Raw genomic sequence first — 14,747 nt, forward strand, 5'->3', positions numbered from 1 at the left:
GAGCATAATTTTTGTATCTTTTTTTTTACTACTTAACTTCTGACAATATTTTCTGGCTTTATTTGTGTAGACAACTACATTCATGTGTATGTCGGATGTTCACAGTGGGGGCTATAAACACACATTGGAGCAAGTGTGTAGTCGAACACCATAACCAGTGTTTCTTTCAGACTTTTTTTCTCCGGGGGGGGGGGGGGGGGGTACTTGACATTTTCGGGGGTAGGGCGGACTAAATTTTCCGGAGGGCGGACACTGGCAAAAATTTTAAATTTATATATAAAGAGATTCGTGTAAGAAACTCTGACCATAACAATAACAGCAACTACAACAGCCACAGTAACACAAACTCTGACTGTTATCCGGTTCCCTCCCCTCCATGGGCAGCCATTATCAAACCACATCCTGCATTTTACCACATCTACTTTAGCAACTTCAAAAGTATATATCCCTCTCCCCTTCACCCTCCATACCAGGATAATCTTGCACCTTTCACGTGAATCTAATTTAAAAGCAAATCAATTAATCCCCGCCATAGCATGTTACTTTGTCTCCTACTTTACTTTAGCCTTTTGATTCCGTCACCATTTTTCTCTCCAAGTTTATGAGGGTTGGTACCCTTTCATCAGTAGCCAACTAGAGCCTTTGATTTCTTTAAGCGTCTGCTCTAACACCTCACCAAATCAAATATAGCCGTGCTAGCATGTAGCAGGTAGCAATTGAGCTGTCTGCCCGGTGAAGTGGTGTTTTGATGGTGTTTTGGTGGTGTTTTGGTACTAGCGTGTACTGACTGTCTGTTTAGTGACAGGTGACACGAACTATCGACGTCATCAAAGTCCCAGGTACATCAAGTAAAGCTGTCACAGTCACTACTAAATTGACACTAAAACTACTTTTTACCTTAATCCAATAAATATATGCGTTTCTAGGGATTACATTTTTTATTCGAAAATAGAGCTGAATTTTCTTAATGAGGTAGCGCAAACTAAGTTATCAATCCTAAGTGCATTGAAGACTAGAAAACCCTATCTGTTCCATTAAGTGTCCAGTCTTTATAGTTAGCAATAAAATATACATTCATAAAGGTCTGTAATATGCGCGAATAAAAATAGGCTTAATAAAAAATAATGTGATGCCTCCCTATCCCCATGAAGACAATAGCTATTTTAGTTACAGACGAAAACATCGACATAGGGTGACATTTGTTTTTGTTTTAGATTTGAGACATATCTAATTCACTATTTATACTATTTTTTCGTGTGTGGAAATTAATTTAAAAATGTAATTTCGAGTATTCAAATTGTCTTTTAAAAGAAGAAATAAGCAAAATTTTAGTATAAAAAGATGTATATAAAATTGCCGTGAAACATCACATATTTTTAAATGTTATATATATATATATATATATATATATATATATATATATATATATATATATATATATATATATATATATATATATATATATATATATATATAAGAACGATGCAAAGATAACCTCAATATACTGAAAGTTACAAGTATTAGAGTTTAAACACACCAAGTAACACACAACCCATCAACACCAACACACCAAGTAACACAGACAAATGTTCAGCCCTAAATCTGCCAGACCCCCCACCCTCCCACCTACATCCCCACCCCTCCCTCGTCTGACAGACCAGACTATCGATCTACCCACCCCCTATCAACACAACCTCTCAAAGGTGATTAATCAGGACAGACCACGCCCTCTATCTTCCGTCTTATTGGTCCACGACTTGCTATTTTTAGACACCAGTGTACATTGATTTTTTTCTCTCTCTACACTAACACATAGATGTGCAAGACACTAAAGAGAGGTATCGTCACATCATGGGTATCGATACCTTCAAATGTGTAGCACAAGAGAGAGGTATCGTCAAATTCTCTGTATCGATACTATCAAGATGTGTGACACTCGATCGAGGTATCGTCACATCCGGGAAATCGATACCCTCGCCTTAAACAATCCCCAAAACACAAGTGTTCAATAGAGGTGAAGGACGCCAGTGGTACCATATCTAGTTAGTATCCATTGAGTGGCTCTAGACGTGTGATGGTTGGTGAACGGGCCTGACCTGACTCTACACCAGCATTAACCTCGCCCGTCTCTTGACCCCCCCCCCCCCCGCACAAAGCCGTCCCCACGCTCAACGACACGACTCACCAATCTTGCACAATTCTTGCACCCAACGCCCGGGGCACTCCGGCATTGCATTACACCGTCAAGTGCTGAAATCCAGCACCCGCACGGGCAACAACCGGCGCGGCTTAGCTCTAATCGGCTAATCGGGGGTTCATTAATCTTTATAATCAGTCTACATCTACACTCACCAAGTCTTACACTGAAGCTCTTAAACCGTCCGTCTACAAGTACTGCTCCAACATTCGAACAGAAATTAGAGTTCCAAGACTCGAACAAATTTCGAGATTTTAGTACGAGATATATTGAATGGCCTACAATTTGGAAGGAATCACATTCTTTTAAACTAGTTGATTGTCACTTTTAAACTAGTTGATTGTTACTTTTAAACTAGTTGATTGTTACTTTTAAACTGCAGCTACATAGGCTGTTAGGCGAACATCGAATGGGCAAAGCCCGAATATACTTACTAGCTGATGTTATTAGAATCAAACTGTTCTCAGATCGAAATATCCGTTTTTAAATCTAGGATTTTAAAGTAGAACTTATAATTTTCGTATACCTTGGTAAGAGCTGGCGAATTTTTCCACAAATAAGCTATCGTGGATTAGCTACATGTAAGGCGGGTTTATGCTACATTTGGGCTGCCGATGTTAAAGGTCAGGGAATTTTGGCTTGAGAACGGTCAGAGAAAACACAACATTTGGAATTATCTAATAGTTCTTTAAACTTTTGGACGTATCTAGCAGCTCTGTCAACTTTTGGACGTATCTAGACGGACTGTCAACTTTTGGGCGTATCTAGACGGACTGTCAACTTTTGGGTGTATCTAGCTGCGCTGTCAGCTTTTGGGCATATCTAGCTGCTCTGTCAGCTTTTGGGTATATCTAGAAGTTCTGTCAACTTTTGGACTTTTCTTGCAGTTCTGTCAACTTTTGGACGTATCTAGTAGTTCTGTCAACTTTTGGACATATACAGCAGTTCTGTCAACTTTTGGACGTATCTAGTAGTTCTGATAAATTTTGGAGATCTCTGTACAGTTTTGCAACTAATTGAATGCCAAGTGGCATGAGGTTTGAACTGGCCCCAGCAGCGCTTGGATTGATTAACTGGCCACTCTTTGGCCCGCCGTGTCAGAAATGGAATCATCTCTTCACCTTATTGTAACGATTACCTGCGAGCCCCCTAGTTAAGATGGTCTTTGACTGGTACCAGCTTCTGTGATTCACACACGTCAATAGATCAGCTTAAATCTGCTCACCATTTAGGTGGAAGGAAGGTTAATGAAAACATTCGAAACACTAAATGTCTGATTTTTATTTTAATCTCTTTTCTTGGAGTATCCTCTCCGCCCCCCCCCCCCCCACCCCGCATTAAATTATTCTCCCTGTTCTTCTAAGCCCGATGAGTTTTACAGTTACATTTACATTACCCAGGGGTGTATACACCGCCTTGTTAACAATATGTATACAACTTGCAGTATGTAACAGGATCAATAGGTTACACACACACACATACACACACGCATACATAAATAGACAGCCAGACACACACACACACACACACACACACACACACACACACACACACACACACACACACACATATATATATATATATATATATATATATATATATATATATATATATATATATATATATATATATATATATATATATATATATATATATATAATATTGGAGTAGAAACTGGCGCCTTGTAGTGCACTCGTCGCTCCCTCTACACTGAAAACCTGGCTACGCCCCTGACCCCCCCCCCCCACCCCCCCCCCCCACCCTACCACTGCCGTAAAAATAACTTTCTCCCTGTAGTCGGGCTGAGGGGGCGACAAGGTTGAAATGCAAATGTGTGTTGTGCCATATATTGTGGGTTTTATTTACTGTCGCGTTGAACGCATCTAGACGAGAAACTCAGCGCAGTGTAGCAGGGTAGGTATGTGGTGTGTCGGAGCTGATATTCTAATGGACAGGACCTTATGAGTTATGTGACCTAATGTTACCTAACGCATAGGACTGAATGGACAGGACTTTGTGTATTCCGTGGCTAGATGTGACTTCATGTAAGGGATTACATGCAATGTTCAAGTATGTCTAGGATTACCTTTGTCACTGTAAGATATAATGTTAAGATGAGCGTTATTAATTTTTAACTGCTTGAACTACCAGACCACAACAACCATTCAATTAATGCGTTGTCTAACAGTCCTACGTTTTGAACTGTAGGAACAGAATTTGTTGGTTGTAATTTCAGTTTTGTTTTAACTACCGGTAGTCTAGATGATAAGCTATTGTTGGGTTAGTGGCCCTAACTAATATGGAAGTTAAACTGTAGTGCTAATCCTTATTGTGTTTAGAATTTAAACTGTTGTCTACTGACCGTAGCTAGTCTAGATGTTAAACTGTGTAGGTTACTCGTCTTGTCAAGATGTTACAAGTGTCGTCTCCTGATCTTGTCAAAATGTCAAACTGTAGTTAGACAACTGGTCATGCCTAGAAGTTAAACTGTCTACTGGTCATGTCTAGAAGTTAAACTGTCGTCTTTTGACCTCTACTTCTTCTTCATTCGTTCTTAATTTTTAGTGTTGGAAGGGATCGAACTCGTGACTTTGGTTTAGCAACCATGAGCTTTTACCTACTCGACCACGCCGACCCCTTTCCAACACGTGTCAACTGGTTATGCGCCGTTAAGGCCATTGACTTCGATTTCAGCCTGCTTTTCTTTTTGGATTTGCTTCCATAGCCTTTGTCCAACCAAGAACAAACTACAAGTTAGCAGTTGTTTGATTTTGGAGTTGTCTCTCCTAGAAGAGTGGCTGTCCCAAGCTAACTAACCTCATCTGCCCGAGTTGTCTCTGCTAGAAGAGTGGCTGTCCCAAGCTAACGAACCTCATCTGCCCGAGTTGTCTCTGCTAGAAGAGTGGCTGTCCCAAGCTAACGAACCTCATCTGCCCGAGTTGTCTCTGCTAGAAGAGTGGCTGTCCCAAGCTAACGAACCTCATCTGCCCGAGTTGTCTCTGCTAGAAGAGTGGCTGTCCCAAGCTAACGAACCTCATCTGCCCGAGGGTTCGAACTGAGTCCGAGGCAGACAATGCGCCGTACGTTGCCACAACCCTCCTGTAAGTCTATGAGTCTGGCGCTGGTTAGATAGTACCAGGAAGATAAGACAACTCTCGGTCACTGGGGAATATGGTTCTGTGTGCATGACGGGCTCAAAGATTTAACCGGTTATACGGTTGTTTGCATAGCCATCAAATCTATCGGGCCATACGGCTATCGGTACGGTTGTGAAATCTGTCCGGTCATACGGCTATCGGTACGGTTATCAAAGTTAACCGGTCATACGGCTATCGGTACGGTTGTCAAATCTGTCCGGTCATACGGCTATCGGTACGGTTGTCAAATCTGTCCGGTCATACGGCTATCGGTACGGTTGTCAAATCTGTCCGGTCATACGGCTATCGGTACGGTTATCAAAGCTAACCGGTCATACGGCTATCGGTACGGTTGTCAAATCTGTCCGGTCATACGGCTATCGGTACGGTTGTCAAATCTGTCCGGTCATACGGCTATCGGTACGGTTATCAAAGCTAACCGGTCATACGGCTATCGGTACGGTTGTCAAATCTGTCCGGTCATACGGCTATCGGTACGGTTATCAAAGCTAACCGGTCATACGGCTATCGGTACGGTTGTCAAATCTGTCCGGTCATACGGCTATCGGTACGGTTATCAAAGCTAACCGGTCATACGGCTATCGGTACGGTTGTCAAATCTGTCCGGTCATACGGCTATCGGTAAGGTTATCAAAGCTAACCGGTCATACGGCTATCGGTACGGTTGTCAAATCTGTCCGGTCATACGGCTATCGGTACGGTTATCAAAGCTAACCTGTTTTGCGACTATGTGAAATTCCATCAAATATGTAACGGTACAATTAGCCGTACGGCTATCTGATCTGCCGGTTGTACGGCTTTTTATAAGGGTATAAATCGCTTCACAATTAGTGTCTTTGCATGTTAGCTTACATCGTAGTCATCGCTGATCAAAGCTTTTACAATAATTTGTCAATTCTGTTACACTTTAATTTTGTCAAATCTCTTACAATTTCATTTGTCAAATCTCTCACACTTTCATTTGTCAAATCTCTTACATTTTCATTTTTCAAATCTCTTACACTTTCATTTTTCAAATCTCTTGCATTGCTAGTTTATTATTACACATCAACTATTGCTACCAAATTCAAAATCTGCCACTAATATATATATATGTTACGGTCAAAGCCCGAAGTCGGCCAATGCTAGGATTGGCCGGCCAATCCGCGCATTGGCCAATATCGCCTCCCATAGGTCGGTCAAAGTCCGAAACTTTGCTTCATTTCGGCCTTTGGCCGGCCAATCCGCAGACTGGCCATTGTGGACCGGCCAAAGTCTGAAATAGCTCTTGATTTCGGCCTTTGGCCGGCCAGTCCCGGCCAGTCCGCGGACTGGCCATGGTGGACCGGCCAAAGTCTTAATTAGAAGATCATGAGCAGTTTTTTGTTTTTTTTTATGCCGGTAGGATCATGAAATTAAGTCTTTATTGATTATTAATTAAAGTAAATGACAGAAACATTCAAATTTTTTATTGTACTATAGTCTCAATCAATCATTATTATAATTTGTTACAACAAGTTGAACTTTTATGGCATTTAGAATTACATAGCAGCTTGTTATTTTTACACTTGCAGCGATTTGTTGTGCACTTGGTTGTGCAATTGCAGCGAGTGTAGCCTTGGCCCCCAGTCAATGATTGTGAAGATGCGATGGTTCGTAGTGATTTTTCCTCAGTGCCAACTGACGACAATAAGAGCAGTTTTTCGTGAAGAATTGAAAACTCACTTCTAGTATACAGTTGTTTTAGAACACCATGTTCCGTTCCTAATTTGTAGAAACCGCCCTCGACGCTCATGACAACTGCAATCACTCTTCGGGGATCACCGTGACCTCTGTCAATATCTGGAACACGGATGCGTACATTGTCACCCACTTCACCATCTTTAAATTTTGTATTTGATGTTTTAAGCATCTTAGCACCTTGATTTTGCAAGCCAGTATGAGCTGCTGACCTGTGTTCCATGATGTCTTGTTTGTTGTGACACAATCTGCAGGTAATGTTCCCTTTGTACCCTTCGTCTGCTTCATTGGGTACACCACATATAGCATGGACATCTTTGCCACAGGATCCACAAGAATGAGCTGCACTACAATGTTTTTCACAAACTATACAGAATCTGTTGGCCACATTATTGTCACGCAACTGGTCTGGACGTTCCGCCACGGCAGCAGATATGTTAGCTGAGGATGTAGTTGCATTTATGGCAACCTCCATTTCTTGTTGGGGAAATTTGGTTTCTGACGCCCACGCCCACGCCATCTCAAGTCGCTTGGACACTATTGTTCAACTTACAAGGAACGCGGCAAAGTCTTTTGAACGTTCCGTCTTGTTGCACGTGGTCGGTGACGCCGACTGTCTTTGATTTTGTTCTTTGATGATTGTCTCACCTCGTCATCATAGAGGAGGCTGTCACATACAGTTGTAGCACATATAGGGAAATCAACATGGATTGATCCATGTCGCCTTGCATATAGAATGCTATACAAACAAGAGCTAAAAAATACGTTACTCACAATGAAACCGCACCCAGAATAATGAAAACGCGATCACAACTTAGTCTAGATAGAACATTGGCCAGGACATCCCGGCCAATGCACGCATTGGCCGGCCAATGTACAAAATACGCTGTCAAGTTTAAGCATTTCGGACTTTGGCCAGTACGTCCCGGCCAGTGCGCGCATTGGCCGGCCAATGTACGAAATACGATCTTAGTTCTAAGTTATTCGGGCTTTGGCCAAGAGAGCCGGCCAATCCGCGCATTGGCTGGCCAATCCGGGGTTTGGCCGCACTTCGGGCTTTGACCGTAACATATATATATATATATATATATATATATATATATATATATATATATATATATATATATATATATATATATATATATATATATATATATATATATATATATATATATATATATATATATATATATATATATAAACATTACTTAGTTAAATTAAATAAACCAAACTTGTGACGTTTTTAAGTTTTTAGAAAACAAAAAGCCTAAAAACGTTTAAATAACAAGCTGTAATACAATAATGCACCAAAAAGTAGAAAATAAAAGATCTAATTTTCTGCCTTCTGTCAAATTTTGAGTAATTTCCGTTGACCGGAAGTAGTAATTTTCTCTATTTCCGATTTCTCAAAAAACGCATGTGAATTTATAAAGTACTAATAATATTCCGCACTATTATACACATCTTTATTCGGCGTTCGCTTGGTGCGCAATTCCTTTTTCTACGAGATTCTATTCTATTTTTAAAAGTTTATGTATTTAAAAATCATGTCTAAATTCCGAGTTGCCATCCCACGTAGTGTTATATAAGAATATTCGAGAAAGTTTAGGGGAGACCACTCCCGGTTTATTTAAATATATAATAATAAACTACTATTAAAAAAAACTAAAAATTAAATCGTGATTCGCAATAATATTATGATTTACTAGATTTAAGCAGCAACCACCGCTTTTATTTTTAGTTATAAATAGTAGCTCTTTATTATATTAAATTTAAAAAAAAATATTTTATGGCATCCTTACATGAAAGCTTGTTATTAAAACAATTTTTATGAATTTTTTTTTTTACTTTGAAATGTTTAATACAAAAGAGTTGCATTACTAAAACCAAATGCACGCCACTTAAACACGAAACATATGCATATAATAGCGCGGTAAATTGTACTTTATATATGACATTTTTACTTTCTCGTATACATAGTATATAGGTAGTGTAACCGTGCACAAATATCACATGAAATTTTGACAGTTTTCATCGTTTTACACCTCAGTTCTTCATAACATACGGAGTATGGGGGACTTATTATAAGGGGGCAAAAATAATAAACGCAGATTTATCAAAATTTCAGCGTTCTATGTGTAATCGAGTAGGGAAAACTGGGCTTAGCAATTCTGTCCGTATATCTCTGTGTGTGAGTGTATGTGTGTCTATGAAAACGATAACTTGAGTACCGTTACAGCTAGGTTAATGACATTTCATATATAGCATTATATCAAATTTGTAGTTCTGTATTAACTTCTCAGCAGTGGCGTAGCTATCCCTTCCCGGCGCCCGGGGACAAACTTTCGATTTGCACCCCCCCCCCTCGAACTTTCGATTTGCACCCCTCCCCCCCCCCCCCCCTCAAACTTTCGATTTGCACCCACTTCGAACTTTTGCTTTGCACACCCCCCTCAAACTCTCAATTTGTTTTTCAAACTCATTTTGGCGCCCCCCCCTAAGATCGGCGCCCCGGTGACATGCCCCCCCCCCGCCCCGCCCCTCCCCCTTGCTACTGCTCTGCTTCTCAGCGATTTCCCGTAACCGGAAGTGGAACTTATTCTACTTTCAATTTTTCAAAAGCCTATAACTTGATTAATGTTTCAGATAGATAAATGAAATTTCACAAGAAAGTAAAGGATCTAATTTTCTGCCTTCTTTCCAATTTTGAGTAATTTCCTTTGAACGGAAGTAGTAATTAACGCTATTTCCGATTTCTCAAAAAATGCATGTGAAATTATAAAGTACTATTAATATTCCGCACTGTTATACACATTTTGTTAGGCGCTCACTTGGTTCGCAATTCTTTTTTCTTCGAGATTCTATTCTATTTTAAAAAGTTCAAGTAATTAAAAATGGATTAAAAATCATGTCTATATCCGAGTTGCCATCCCACGTAGTGTTATATAAGAAAATTCGAGAAAGTTTAGGGGAGATCACTCCCGGTTTATTTATTGAGTCCAGTGTTTCTTTTAGACTTTTTCTCTGGGGGAAGGGCACTTGAAATTTTGGGGGGGGGGGGGGGGGGGCGGTAGACTTTCTTCAGCGGGGGGGGGGGGGGGGCGGACACTGTTAAAAGTATATATTTTCTATATAAATTATATAAATTTCATTTCGTTCGGGGGGGGGGGGGGGCGTTAGAATTTTTTCATCCACGTGCCATCTTTTAGTTCGACCCATAAGACGCACGACAGACAGAGGAAGCAAGTTAAGTTAAAGCTTTAAACAACAGGTATTTCTTTATTTATCACATTTGAAACGTCATTAAAGTTGTTTACAATTGACAGGCGTGCGAGTTACTTCACATTTATAAATTTAATACAGTCAAGGGAAACAACCTATATCCTGTGTTCCAAAAAGTCGTTAACATCGAGAGAAATTCAGTAGTGAAGAAAGTAAAGTAGAAAACACTGTTAATTATATCACTAACCATGATTCAAAAAATATTTACACGAATTAATGTTAAATTTATATATTTAATAAATGATGGAGTAATATGATACTATTGTTGACCGCAAAGAAAACCTAATTTGTTAAACTGAAAAGTTAGTTGTAAATTTGTATAATCGTTCCATATGCCATATTGACTACCATGTGCAAATCTCTTTTTAAAACATATTTGAATCAACATTAAAAAAAAAAAGAATCACCATTAAATAACACATTTAAGTCTTCAAAATTAAAAATTGAAACTAAACTGTGACATTAAATAAACCATTTTTAGTGAATTAAAACAAAACTCAGAAGAACAAAATAGGCCTAACAGATGTTTAACTTTTAATTACATAAAGTAAGACACAAAAAAAAATAAAAAAATAAAGATTGTAATTGTAATTTCCCTAAATATGTGGGCATTGGAGAATAGAGGAGAGATATTATTCAAAGGGTGACTGGTAAAATAGCGCAGATATAAACACGCATTGACAGATTCACTGCTCATCTGCCCTTCTCAAAGTTGCTGAATCATATGCTCAGCTTTAGTTCTATTTTCTCTTTTTTTCCCCTTATTTTGACTTTGTGTGCATAGTATGGACGAGATATAGTTTTGTTGAAGATTATAGAAAGTAAAACTGTTTGAAACAAATTGATTTCAAGGGTAAAGACATTGGAATGACATTAATGTTAATCTACGGCAAAATGGTTGTTGTCATTGGTGTTGGGGTTTAGAGTATAGGTAGTTCCGAGAGTGTAGCTAAGAGTGTCGAGAGTGTAGCTAGGGTGTCGAGAGTGTAGCTAGGGTGTCGAGAGTGTAGACAGATTGTGTCGAGAGTGTAACTAGGGTGTCGAGAGTGTAACTAGGGTGTCGAGAGTGTAACTAGGGTGTCGAGAGTGTAACTAGGGTGTCGGGAGTGTAGATAGTGTCAAGGGTGTAGCTAGGGTGTCGAGAGTGTCAGTTTGCATGTGATGATAGTTTACACGTGATGTTAGTTTACATTTGATGTAAGTTTAAGTTTGATGTTTGTTTAAGAGTGATGTTAGTTTACATGTGATGTTAGTTTACATGTGATGTTAGTTTAAGTGTGAAGTTAGTTTACATTTGATGTTAGTTTACATGTGATGACAGTTACCATTTATATTTCGCCACACACGTATCTTTGATGTGATTCCTATAGTAAATGTTACAGAGTAAGTCGCCTGTATATTTGTCGTTTATCGACAACCACTTTTAGACTGCTGAGTACTGATGATAGCTGAGTTGGATCCATTGATGTAGACAACATGTTACGCTAGTTTTTGTGGGGAAAAAGTTTTCATGATCCCAGAAATGTGCCGAAAAGAGAGGAATTGTAATGGAAGATAATTTTTCAGCGAATTCTTCTTTACAGAGATCCGTAGAACTTCAGTTTGTAGTTTCGTGTTATATGACACAGAGGGGGAGCCTAAAACATCAACATGGTGGCGACCTTTTAACTCTGTTTGTTCTGAGGCTTTGGTTCACAAGTAATTCAACAATTTCTCAAATCTTTGGATTTTTGTTTTCACGGCGAAATAAGCCTCCCATCCATGTAGTGCTGAAGTATGGACTTCAATCCTAACCATTTTGTTGTTCTATTTTCAAATCTTGTCGCTAACCCTAACTATGTGATGAGTGATCATTCGAACTTCATCATTAAACCTAACGTATTGTCGTATGTTAGCCCGTCCTTAAGTCTTATGTTAGCCCGTCTTATGGTCTTATGTTAGCCCGTCCTAACGTCTTATGTTACCCCGTCCTAAAATATTATGTTAGCCCATCGAAAAGTCTTTTGTTTGCCTGTCCTAAAGTTGTAAAGTCATATATTAGCCCGTCAAAACGTCTTATGTTAGCCCGTCCTCAAGTCTTATATTAGCCCGTCCTTAAGTCTTATGTTAGCGGGTCCTAAAGTCTTATGTTAGCCCATCAAAAAGTCTTATGTTAGCCCATCAAAAAGTCTTATGTTAGCCCGTCCTAAAGTCTTATGTTAGCCCGTCCTAAAGTCTTATGTTAGCCCGTCCTTAAGTCTTATGTTAGCGGGTCCTAAAGTCTTATGTTAGCCCATCAAAAAGTCTTATGTTAGCCCGTTCTAAAGTCTTATGTTAGCCCGTCCTAAAGTCTTATGTTAGCCCGTCCTAAAGTCTTATGTTAGCCTGTCATATTGTATTATGATAGCCCTTCCTAAATCTAATGATAGCCTATCTAAATTCTTCTGTTAGCTTACTCTAAAATCTTCTGTGACATTGCTCCTAAAGTCTTATGTAAATGTAAGCCCGTCCTAAAGTCTTATGTAAATGTAAGCCCGTCCTAAAGTCTTATGTAATGTAAGCCCGTCCTAAAGTCTTATGTAAATGTAAGCTCGTCATAAAGTCTTATGTAAATGTAAGCCCGTCCTAAAGTCTTATGTAATGTAAGCCCGTCCTAAAGTCTTATGTAAATGTAAGCTCGTCATAAAGTCTTATGTAAATGTAAGCCCGTCCTAAAGTCTTATGTAATGTAAGCCCGTCCTAAAGTCTTATGTAAATGTAAGCTCGTCATAAAGTCTTATGTAAATGAAAGCCCGTTCTAAAGTCTTATGCCAGCCAGTCGTTACGTTTTCTGTTTTCCCGTCTAATTTACGTCATCCCATCTTCACTGTCTGCATGTGCTTTAGTCTGCTATAATGTCTGTTGTAGGGTTTTTGTTCTTACTACTACTAGACTTGTTATTTAGGTAGGGCTAACTTTTATTTCCCTATAAGTAAACGTCTGTAGGTTATCTAGAACAAGTTCTAGTGTTGAGAACAGAACAAAGATCGCACAAGAACTAGGCCGGACCGTTAAAAACAATGCCCTCTGCCATCACACAACGCCAACGATCCATCCGCCTTTTCAAACTGAATTGCGAAACCGCGACGTCTGATTGGCTGAACGTTTAAATCCGCGACAAGCTGCCCGCCTCCAGTGGTTCAGGTGGGCGGGGCTAAGAGGGCGGACTAGACGAGTCCAAGCTGACAAGAGGGGGTTAAAGATTTGGCAAGGTTTTGACAAGCGCGAGTAGCGAAACACCGATAAAGCTCAGAGATGGTGTGAAAACGGCCTCGCCTTCTCCTCGCGGGTAGATTACAACCGGGGGCCGGGGAGGGCCGACCGTGGCCGGGGCGCTAGCAGTAAATGGAAGCATATTTCATACACAGATAGGCGTATAGATTTATTTTCTTCATATTATCGCAGAAAAGTTAGATTGGAATCCCCCCCCCCCCATCTCAGTCAATGCTGGTACTGGTCCGGTTATCACCAGTGGCTGGGGCTGGGGGCGGCTATATTGGCTAAGTGAAGTTGACATGGCCGCTTTGGTACGTTGGAAGCTGACACAAATCCTGGCCACTCGTTGGCCCAGACTCACACTTGTCTTGTTGGCCCAGGCTCCCCTGTTCTTGTTGGCCCAGATTACCAGTTTTCTTGTTGGCCCATACTCCAAGTTTTGGCCCATACTCCAAGTTTTGGCCCAGACTCCATGTTTTGGCCAAGACTCCATGTTTTGTTGCTGTCTCCCACAGCGAGGCCACCTTTCTGTTAATGTTTATACATGTATCTGTCTGTCCTCCCTTCTAGTAGATGCTTCATGTGATCTGTCTCGTCATCCTGTCCTCCCCACCCTCCTCCTTATTCCCCCCTCCCCATCTTTCCTCCTTACTCCCTTTCTCACCCTCCTGTATTATTCTCTTTTATTCTTTTCGATATAGGCGTAGATTTAACATCTCTCTCTCCATCCTAAACGCCTTTACTTACATCATACCATCATCTTACATATCTCTCTTAACCATCTTTCTTCCCTCTTCCCACAACTATTGTTCCTTGTTCCCCCCCCCCCCCCCCCCCTCGCTCCCATCTCCTTCAATCTCCTTCCCTTATATCCTAACATCTTTCCCTGTCTCCTGCCATCTTCCATCCTCCCTAACCATCCTTCCCTTCTCTCACAATCTTCTCCTGTCCCCCATCCCTACCATCCCATGTCTCCAACCATCTCCCCCAACTAAACGTCTTGTGTTTTTAATTCCCCCGCCCCTGCCTTGTGAAATTCCACACCAATGTAGCAGTCGGCGTACCCTCCTTGCGCCAGTCTCTTGGCGCCAGACTGGATTCTTTATTACCTGCCTGCCGACCCCCTCCCCTGCCGACCCCCTCCCCCTGCCGACCCC

At 40.5% G+C, this 14,747-nt stretch overlaps 1 protein-coding gene across 1 annotated transcript in view; it reads left to right on the forward strand.

Moving 5' to 3' along the window:
• Positions 1-4,152: 4,152 nt before the first annotated feature.
• The window catches only part of LOC131943096 (homeobox protein Meis1), a 121,348-nt gene continuing 110,753 nt past the window's right edge, over positions 4,153-14,747 (forward strand). The window contains exon 1 of the mRNA XM_059303122.1: positions 4,153-4,267. The gene's annotated coding sequence lies outside the window, so the exon portion shown is untranslated. The remainder of the gene's footprint in view (positions 4,268-14,747) is intronic.

Source organism: Physella acuta, unplaced genomic scaffold (assembly GCF_028476545.2).
Source record: "Physella acuta isolate Inbredline_101_S28 unplaced genomic scaffold, ASM2847654v3 ptg000038l, whole genome shotgun sequence".
Taxonomy (NCBI): domain Eukaryota; kingdom Metazoa; phylum Mollusca; class Gastropoda; family Physidae; genus Physella; species Physella acuta.